Source organism: Spinacia oleracea, chromosome 3 (genome assembly GCF_020520425.1).
Source record: "Spinacia oleracea cultivar Varoflay chromosome 3, BTI_SOV_V1, whole genome shotgun sequence".
NCBI classification, from domain to species: domain Eukaryota; kingdom Viridiplantae; phylum Streptophyta; class Magnoliopsida; order Caryophyllales; family Amaranthaceae; genus Spinacia; species Spinacia oleracea.
The window spans coordinates 49,404,896-49,415,652 of record NC_079489.1 but is presented as its reverse complement, the minus strand read 5'-3'; the positions used below and the strand labels follow the sequence as shown (position 1 = coordinate 49,415,652).

General features: G+C 35.9%; 1 non-coding gene across 1 annotated transcript; it reads right to left on the bottom strand.

The window, feature by feature from the left end:
• Positions 1–9,619: 9,619 nt before the first annotated feature.
• LOC130470943 (small nucleolar RNA R71) lies at positions 9,620–9,726 on the bottom strand. The gene has a single exon (XR_008931656.1). It is a non-coding gene; the product is annotated as a small nucleolar RNA R71 (small nucleolar RNA).
• Between the last annotated feature and the right edge of the window lie 1,031 nt (positions 9,727–10,757).

The following is a 10,757-nucleotide window of genomic DNA, read 5'->3' as shown; positions in this document are numbered from 1 at the left end:
ATTTTACTAAAATTAAACCTCGAATTAATTTAAATTCATTTAATTCAACTGAAAAATAAATTAAATAAATGGATTCGATTATAATTTTTAAATAAATGGATTCGATTAATTAATTTTAAAATTAATAATTTAAATTGTTTTCTTGGGATTTAATTTTGAATATTATAATTATTATAAATTTCAATTTATACTAATTATTTTACTAAAATTAAACCTCGAATTAATTTAAATTCATTTAATTCAACTGAAAAAGAAATTAAATAAATGGATTCGATTAAAATTTTATATGAGCTTTAAATTTTAATTAAACTTGTATGTTTCCGGTTAGACTACAAATACATTTTTATGTTTGAAATTAGTAAAGCATATAAAGTTATTGGTTTAAGTGGGAGCAATTTTAGTCATAAAATCTTGATTAGGTCTACAAATCCTTTAAGGTTAAACAACTTGATTAGAATTAATAAGGACTGAATAATTGGTAGATTATTGGTGCCCTTGATTAATTGCTGCAAATATTTATATGATGCATACAATGTGTTTTTACACTAACCAACTATGTGGGCCATTCATGATAATGAATGGGTGAATGGTATATATTGTATATGTATTGTTTTACAGGTTATGAAGTGACTAGTATGGCCCAAATAGGATAGAAAATATGGTCTGCGTACCATTAATTTGAATGTAATTGGCCTAATGCACCAAAGTTTGTTTTTCAATTCAAATATGGTCTGCGTACCATCAAATAGTTGTAATTAGTTTAATTATAGCTTATCCTATTTGAAGAAAATGGCACCTCCCACGGTGAAATTCAAGACGGAGTTTCCAATCCATTTTCAAGACGGACTTTGAAGTTGAAGCTTCAAGATGATGTCGGACCATACTAGATCACATTTATCTTATGCATGCTTTAAGTTATTTATTGCTTTAAATATGTCTTAATTATGCATGAGATTGTGGCTTGATTATGTTGCATGATTGAGGATTTTAGTTCACTTAAAATCTAACCAACATAGTAAGAGCCTTAAGTTCCAAACTTAAAAATTGAGTTAAAAGGTGTCATGCCAAAATAATACATACTTGGATAACCTTTACATCAATCTAGTAATAGATTACGCTCAGCGAGGTGTTACTTATTGATCCTAAAGGGGTAAGGTACACAAATAATTGTGAGTACATGTTAGTTTTGGTGAAACTCAACGATATAAGTAAGGCGTCCTTTTATGTCGTGGCAAAATCGATAGGTTTACTTAATAAGCTCTTAGACGTACCTATCAACCAAGAGTAGTTTCTAGACTATCAGCAAAAGGCTTTTTCTTACCTAAAATATTTTAGAATTGAGTCAAAATACATAATGTGCTTAATTCTTCAATGATTTTAGGGTCTTGGAATCATTTTATTCACACGTGCCGGAACAATAAATACGAATAAAATGCCAATAACTTGTTCAAATTGCATGATTGCTTTAATTTTCAAGTTATTACTCATGATAAATGTTTAGACTTTGCATGTTTCAATGTATGTTTTAATTATTGTTTATAATTAAATATCTTGCACTGCAGTAAATCCTTTTAGAAAGGTAACAGTAAATTTCCTCGATTGGTAGTGAATCCAAGAACGATTCACGGAAATGAGAGAAAGTGAGAAATTTAAAATGTACGTTTCTTATAGCGACTTTTATGGTTGTTTTTTAATATCAAAGTCGAATGGCAAACCGATTGGTGCTTGTGAATTTAAAATACAATATAGTTTTGAGATCATAAAGCATTGAGTTTAAATGCTCAGCTTTACCAATGGTTAACAACCTAATATCTTTGTCCATTTAATTCTCGAATGAGTCTAGTCCCTAGACATTCGAATAGATCGATGCTTATAGAACTTTGGAAGCTTCTGGTAAGATCATCTAGTTGAAACTTAATATTCAACATAAAATGGTAAGAACCTTGTTGGAGTGACATTGGACATGTCTAACAAAGTATAAAAGTCAACACTAGAGAATTCAATTCTTAAGACTATAAGAAAGGGTACAAGAAATAGGAAAACAAGGAACAAATGAAAGGAATTTACGATTCCGTTTCTACCTATAAGTTTATGTTTAAAGAGAAGTGACCTAGCAATCAAACTTCCTTGGTATCATATACCGCTTGAGGTTTTTACTTCGGTAATAACTCAAACAATGGAAGCTAGGCTACACTATTGACCTACAAGTGGGAAATAAAGCATGGCAATGCTACATTAGTTGTAGGGTCATCTAAAGTTTGTTTTAAGTCCTTTCAATGGCTGAAACTTAATGGCTATTTTGTTCCATAACCAGCATACCTAAATTTCTGCTTCAAACGCAGAAAGACTCACATTCAGAAGAACAAAAACAATGCTTGTTTGTTTGTTTATTTATTTGAATGAAATGGTCATTCAAAGGTTGAGTCAATATGCTTGATTAAAATCAAAAACTCTTTAACAATAAGAACTCTACTAGGTTCAAATCAATCTCTTGATTTGAGTTCCACTAATCTTTGGCATTGTTGCTTAGACCATATCAACAAGTTAACATTCAAAAGCTCTATTTTGATGGACTTTTGAAAGTTGATTGATTTCTAGATCAATTCAAGACAAGCAAGTCTTACTTGTTGAAAGTAACAAAAGATATAAACTATTGTTAGAACGCCTAGACGATAGAGTTCAAAGCTAAAGAAAGGTTTTATGACTTTATTATTTCACACAGATTTGAGTGAATATAGGTTTATTTACTCAAATGTGATATAAGTTGAATATGTTTGGCTAGTTCAAAGATTCAGAAGTATAAAAAATCCACATGGCAAGAACTCATAAAGATCTAGGTTAGATCATGTTGATGATTACTTAAGTCAAGAATGATCATCAATGATTGTGTGTAGTAAAATTCACAATCTAGCTCCATAAGATATGGCATTAAGTTGGAATGATCGAAGTCGATTAGTACTTGATTCGATCAATGATGATCATAAAGACTTTTCCTATAATTTCTAAACAAAATGCTCAACTACCACCAAACTAAACCAAATTCGTCAAAGCTATTGAAAAGTAATTTCAGAATATCTTTTCATAATATATCTAAAGAGTTCCTAAACTCAGTGGGAGCTTAGCGTTTGTTATTCAACAAACTAAGGCCCAAGAATAGATATATGTTTCATTGTGATTTATTCAAATGAGACACAAGGGTATTGTTTCTACCACGAATTTTTGAGGACATAATGTTTGTTTGCTCGAAATAATGTCCTTTTGGAGATTCGTTTCCAAAATGACAAGTGGGAGAAAATAGACCTCGAAAATCTTCGAGGCGAACAACAAACATAAACGGACATTTCGGAGGCTTTTCGAAGTTCTTTAGAAAATCCGAACACGTATTCTTTAAGGACTTTAGAAGTGGATTTAAAGAATAGACATCTCTTAGAACACTTTACAAGTGCTTCAAGGAGAACAGAATACTCAAAGGACTTTCAAGTGGCTATTGATATTCTATTGTTTGATGTTCTATACCCAAATAGGCATAGAGTTCAAGTCACTGAAACTATGAGATTCTTCTATTAGATAGTGAAGAAACATGGAGTTCATGTCACTAAAGCTATGCGATTCTTCTATTAGATAGTGAAGAAACCTACAACTTGCAGTCAAATTATTATCATGTAGATTAATGAGTTTGTGACTTGTAAGAAAGCTATGACGAAATATAGATTCCCTAAAATGGTTAGAGGCCATATATAGACTCAATGTTTTAAATGGTTATAGGCCATAAAACATTCAATGTTTTAATGACAAAATTGAAATTTTGTTGATTTGCAAGAATAGATTAAACACCTATTGGTTGCAAATTGGTTTTAAGGATAAAAACCATCAAACATTGAATTGTGTTAACACACAAAGCTAGATTAGTTGCTAAAGGTTACAAGCAAATTCTTGACATGGATTGTGTTGAAACCGCATGCATAATCGTAATGCTCAAGTCTATAAATCAAGCAATGATTGCATATTGGTACATATGGCAATTGGATGACAAAACGTATTCCTCAATCAAATGTTGGAAGAAACTATGTACATGGCATGTCATAGGATTTGTGGATCCAAATAATGCTTGAAAAGGAAATCTAGCTTATGAAATCTATGTACAGATTTAAGCAAGCAATTGGGAATTGGAACTGTATTTTAGTGAAGCTAATAAACATTTTAGTTTCATAAAATGTACATGATTCTTATAGATGTATAAGAAGTTTAGTGGGAGTACATAAAACTTAATTGGTCTTATGTGTATCACACACATATCTCTCTATTGTGAAATGACATTCAAATGCTAATGACTTAGATTTGAAACTATTCATCAATGATGGACCAAGGCGAAACTTAGTACATACTGGGTATTAAGATCTATTTACAAAGATCTTATGATATTGTTTTGGATTAAGTAATGAAATTTACTAAATCAAACACGAAAGACTCCATTGGAGATATTCGATCCATATGAATAAATCTAAGTAATGAATGTTTGAACTATGTATAAGCATTTACTAAGTTATATATCAAAGGATCTAAGTGAGATTCTTAACCTATATTATATGTCAAAGAATTTAGCTGGATTTAGTATCTACTGAAACTAGAATGAGCTAAAGTTACATGAATAGAATTCAATTGGGAATTATTATGCAAAAGAATTTATCATGTATGATATAATACGAGGATCGCCAAAAACGTATCGTATGACTTTAGGCATGACGAACATATACCAATCTCTATTGATCTAAGTGAAGATCAACTAGATTGAGATCAAGAAAAACTTATGGTACTTGAAAAGGTACATAGGAATAGTTCTTGATTCAAGGAAATAAAGATATTCTAAATATTGATGCTACACGCATAAACACTGGCAAAGGATCAAGCAAGACCCTTTGGAGTTAACCATTGGCAAGGACGAGCTAAAGAGCATCGTGTTTTAAAATGGCAACATGGATTGGAGACCATGAGTTGTTGCGTGGAAAATTAAATATTGATTTCTATGTTCTAAGATACAGCTGGAAAGTCTTCCACATATCTGTGAACTGCTTGGATAAGTAAATCCAACCAAAGCATTACTAGCAACCTATACAGTTGAAGTAAAAGTACTTATTGCCTAAGAAGAAATAAAACAAGGTTGTTTATGTTAAAGAGTTCTTCACTGAACTTGGGTAGATCACATGTCTGTTGACTTAATGGTTCTTCATTGCAAAATGTGTAGAACCACTAATGTAGCAAGAAAGACTAGATCACAAAATAAACATAACTCAAAATATCTTATCATCATATTTCGAAGAACATTCGACGAAAAGGATATTAAGATTGGCAAAGCATGATAACTAAACCTTTGCAACAAGTGAGAAGCAACACTCACGTTGTAGCACTGGAAATCAAGCATAGCTTTGAAATCCATGAACTGCTTTAAAGATGGGTTTGAGGCCCATGGTTATAAAACATTGGGGTTAAACATTTATCATATATGAAATGTATTTTCATATTCCATTTAATCTTGGTTTAGTATTAAATGATGAGTCCCTTCAATTTGACGATATATTCAAGATAGACTGTCAGGACCAGTCCTGTGACTAAGAAATGTCTATCAAGTGAACTTGAATGTCAAAAGTTGAAAATGGTCCCCGGTCGGAGTTTTCTATAAAGATGGACGCATAGAAAACGTTAGACGACTAGAATGCAAGATGACTAGTAGTTCTGTTTCTTGAACTATGTGGACATGGCAATGTCATAATCATTTGCATAGATACTTACTTTGGGAAGACTAGTATCGGACAGACCTATGAAACTTTACTGTAAGAGATGAAAATATGTCATAAGTAAATTTCATTAAAATTATTAGTCACTAAATCCTCAATACCTGAGTGATTTGAGATTATTTGTTTGAGAACTGGTTACTTTGACGTTGACCAACCGTCGCACCGTAAAAGGAGGCTATAAAGGCAACGCTCAGGTAATCACCTATCAAACGAAGTCCAATCTCAAGATCGCAAGATTGGGATTGTCCTCCCATAAATCGGGATGAGATGCTTAAAAGTTGTACAAGGCCACTCGGAGAGCTAGAAACTGTAAAATGCATGGCCGTGCTCGGATGAATCATAGGCTATGATTATCTGTTTATTTGATCAGTTGAACTCTGAAACCGAGAAACACCTCCGGACGTAATAAGGATGACAACTCTTACCTTATGTTCAAGAGAAAGCATCGAGCGACAAAGGAATTAGGAAATGCACACTTGTCCCTAAGGACAAGTGGGAGACTGAAGGAAATAATGCCCTTGGTCCAAGTATACATTTAATGATAAGTCTAATAAATGCGGTTCAGTATTAATTGACAAGTTAATAAATTCAGTGAGATCAAGTGAGCTGAATAGCTAGCTAGAGGCCGCTTCAATTTAAGTGGAATTAATGATATTAATCCACATCTTACTCTTGACTGAACCCGTATGGTCACAAAAATAGTACGTAAACGGATCAAGTATTTATTGGCATTAAATACTCCATCTATGGATATTCGGAATCGACGGATCTTGGTTTCAGTGGGAGCTGAGATCGTCAAAAGCAAGTGAATACTCCGGAAACGATGATAGTGCCGGAAACGAAAATATGGATCGTATCAGAAATATAAATATTATCCAAGTCGTAGATGTTGCCGGAAACGAAAACATGGTACGTATCGGAAAATATTATCGGAAATGGAAATATTGCCGGAATCGGAAATATTGCCGGAAACGGAAATATTGTCAGAATCGGAAATATTATCGAAATCGGAAAATAATTCCGGTAACGGAAATATTAAATATTTGTTCGAAACAGAAATTAATTCCGGAATCGGAAATATTAAATATTGTTCGTATCGGAAATGAATTCCGGAATCGAGAATTTAATCGGAAGCGTATCGTACGAATTAGCATCGGACGAGGCCTGCCAGACGAAGGCCCAGCACGAAGCCGGGCCATCGCCCAGCAAAGCCACACGCATCACACACAGCCAAGCCTCGCCAGGCCCAGCAAGGCCTTGGCGCGTGTCGAGAAATCAAGTGGGCTGCGACATTGGGCTATGAGCGAGTGCAGACTCGCGTGGGCCGCCAGGCTTGCGCGGGTGGTGCTCGTGCTCGTGCTCGTGTACGGTTGTGTGCAATAAAAATCCTAAAGCTATTAGAATTTGTTCTATGATTAAATCCTAATCCTAGTAGATAGATTTTATTTAATAAGAGTACTAATAGGATTCTAATTAAACTAAATTGGTATTCTAATAGGATTCTAAGTCCTTTTCCATAACTCTATAAATATGTGCCTAGGGTCACAAATTTATACACGTAAGATTCAAGTATTCAAAGGTAAGATTTTCGCAAAAAATCAGCCATAGACTCTTGCCCTATTAGCCGAAATTTATAGTACCTTAAGGGAGATTCTAGTTGGTCAAGCTTAAGGCGGATCCGGACGTGCTGTGGACTATCTACGGAGGGACGACATTTGGAGTCCAAAAGACTTGTTCTTGTTCGGTTCGGGCGCAGCTAGGGAGGACACGCTACAAAGTGTATGTGATACACTCATATTTTATATAGTTTTTACCCCCGTCCCGTATGCACTTTTCATCTCATTTGAGCTCTTCGGAGCCTATTTTAGTGCTAATGTGTGTTGTGTAGTGTCTGTTAGTTACAGGGCCTTTTTTTGATGATAATTGATCTTTGGGGGCCCGTTTCTTATCACTCTTGGATGACTACACGGATCTCGAGGCATTGCGGGATGATCTAGCTAGCTTCAAAGGGGCCACGAGCGTCAAACTTGGCCCAAGGGAGTTGGGCATAGGCCTCAAGTTCAAACTCAAGGAAAATACGTCAAATTGAGCTCAAAACCTGTGGCCCCGGTTTTCGGAAACCGGCAGGTTTTGAGAATGGAAGGAAATCTCTCTTAGGTGCAAAACCGGCAGGTTTGGAGAAACCTGTGGCCCCGGTTTTCGCTACCTGATACTTTTGGAATGCCTGACTGGGCCGAAAACCGGCCGGTTTCTGGAAACCGGGGTGCCCGGTTTTCGGTCCCATTATGTTTTCTTTTGCTTAGTTACTCCGTAGGATTAAGGGGAGGCTTATATATATATATTTAGTGTTTTTTAGTACGTTCTCTCCGCTCCGAACTTGGTATTATTATTTTTCTTAGCTTAAAACTTTGATTTTTATTCTCCAAACACTCAGCTTAAAGATTCAAACTTTCGGTTAATCGTTCGTTCTTCGTTTTAGGTATTACTTTATTCCTTATTTTATTATTCAATTTGAATCATGTTTTTATTTAATATGTTTATTTGTTTGAATTCAAATATGTGTGAGTAGTTGATTTTCTAGGGTTTTGGGAATCCATGAACGAAAGTGAAGGGATGATTAATTGTTGTTGATTGTTGGTTTAGCTGTTAATTCCTATTGATTGCCCTTATTTACTTTGCAATTAGATTTGCGCAGGTTTGATTGTATTAGTTTCGCAATATCAAATTAAGATTCGAGAGATGCAATTTGATGTTTAGGCTTGTGGCAATAGGTAGAATTGGGATTAATACGTAGCGAAAGCCCGTTAATTCTAAGCCTATGATTAGTATCGATTCGAGAGAGCATGCTAGTCTAATTAACTGTTTTATTGATTAATTATTGATTGTTGTCATCTTGGAATATTGTTCATTGGTGAACCTATGCCCTAGACATTTTAATATCTGATTATACCCTATTTTATTATCGTCCTAGTTTCATTATACAAATCAACCTATATTCTTGTTTCCCAATAGTCTAGAATTGCCGATTAATAGTAGAAAGAACATTGTTTCCCTGTGGATACGATCCTTGCTTCCCTTGCTATATTTTTAGTTGGTGAACGTTAGGTTTATCTTTGATAGGAGTGCGATTTAGCCTGTCAAATTTTGGCGCCGTTGCCGGGGAAACGGTTTTATTTTCTGTTGTTATTGCTTATCCTAGATTATTTTTTGTTACTACTCAAGGAAATCACGTTCCTTGAGACCGGATCTCACATTGTTTTGTAGTCTTTGTCTATGCCCAGGACCGTAGGTACTAGTAATCTTACTCCATTCGATCCTGAGCCCGAAAGAACCTTTCGTAGACGAAGAACTTTCATTGCACAGTGTGGGAATTACTTTGATTCTGATCATAATATTGGCGATCTTTTTCCTTCAGATACAGATTCAGTTTCAGAGATAGAGATGGATGACGAAACTCTATTACCGCCACCTACCCCACGGCTTACAGACTATTCTAAGCCAAGTCTGTCCGTGCTACCAAAGGCGATCATGCCTTCTATTGCAGCTGATACCTTCAAGATTGAGCCTGCATTGATTAACATGACTGAGAGACGCCAGTACGGCGGGGAACCAGGTGAAGATCCGAATCTTCACATTCAGTTCTTCATCCAATATTGTTCCACCATCAAGCAAAAGGGATTGACTCCGGAGCAGACTATGGAGATACTTTTCCCGTTAAAGCTAAACTGTGGATTAATGGGTTGAATCGGGCGGCTTTGAAAATCACTAATTGGGAGTCCTTGGCTCTTGCTTTTTATGTTAAATATTTTCCACCTGAGAAAATGGCTCGTCTGAGGGGTCAGATATTAGGTATCTCGCAACAAGCAGATGAGAGTTTGTTCGAGGTCTGGGAGAGATTCAAGGATTTGCAAAGAGAATGCCCGCACCATGGTTTGGAAGATTGGTTCTTGATTCAGCAGTTTTATAATGGTCTGGGCAATGAGTCTAGATGTTTGTTAGATTCGGCTGCCAGTGGGAGGTTCATGCAACTTGAGGTGCCTAGAGCTATGGAGGTGATTGAGGACATAGCCATTCACAATGCCCAGTATGGGAATCCTAGAGGTCTATCTAATAGGGGTGGTAAGCATGATTTAAATTCTATTGAACAATTAACTGCCCAATTGGCTGCTTTACACTATAAGTTTGATAATATGCAAGCAGCCAATGCTCAATCTGCCCAACCTGCTAGTGTAGCTGCTATGAGTGCCCAACCTGCTACTATTTGTGAAAGTTGTGGAATGTCTGGTCATTATGCACAGGAATGTAGGAGCTCTGTTGAACAATGTAACGCATTTCAATCCTACAAACAAAATAACCCATTCTCCAACTCTTACAATGAGGGCTACAAAAACAACCCTCTACTATCCTACAGGAGCAACAATATCCAGAACCCTCACCAAGTCCAACATCCACCACAACAACCATACCAACCCCCACATCAACAATCCTACCAACCACGGAACAACTACAACCAACAGTCTAGTGGACCACCTGGGTTCCCTAGACAACACACATCACCTCCACCACCACAACCTCAAGCCACACAGCCTGACCCTATGCTAGTAGAGATGAGAAACATGATGCTTCAAATGCAAAAATCTCTAAGTGAAAAGGATGCAAAGATCGATGCTCTTACTGCTCACAACAAAATCATTGACACAGTTGGCACAGATGGCTACTACTATTGCAGGGAGGCCACCAGGCCAATTTCCTTCACAGCCCGAAAATAGGGAGACTGCTAATGCAATTATATTGAGGAGTGGTAGGGATTATGATGGTCCTTCTATGCCGGTTGAGGTTGATTCTGGGGTGTCTGATAGTGATTTGGTCAGTGAGGAAATCACGAAGATAGTTATGGATGGTAAGGAAGCTGAAAAGGTAGTTGATGAGAATGAGGCTACAACTGAGGTTAAGAAGGGGGCAGAT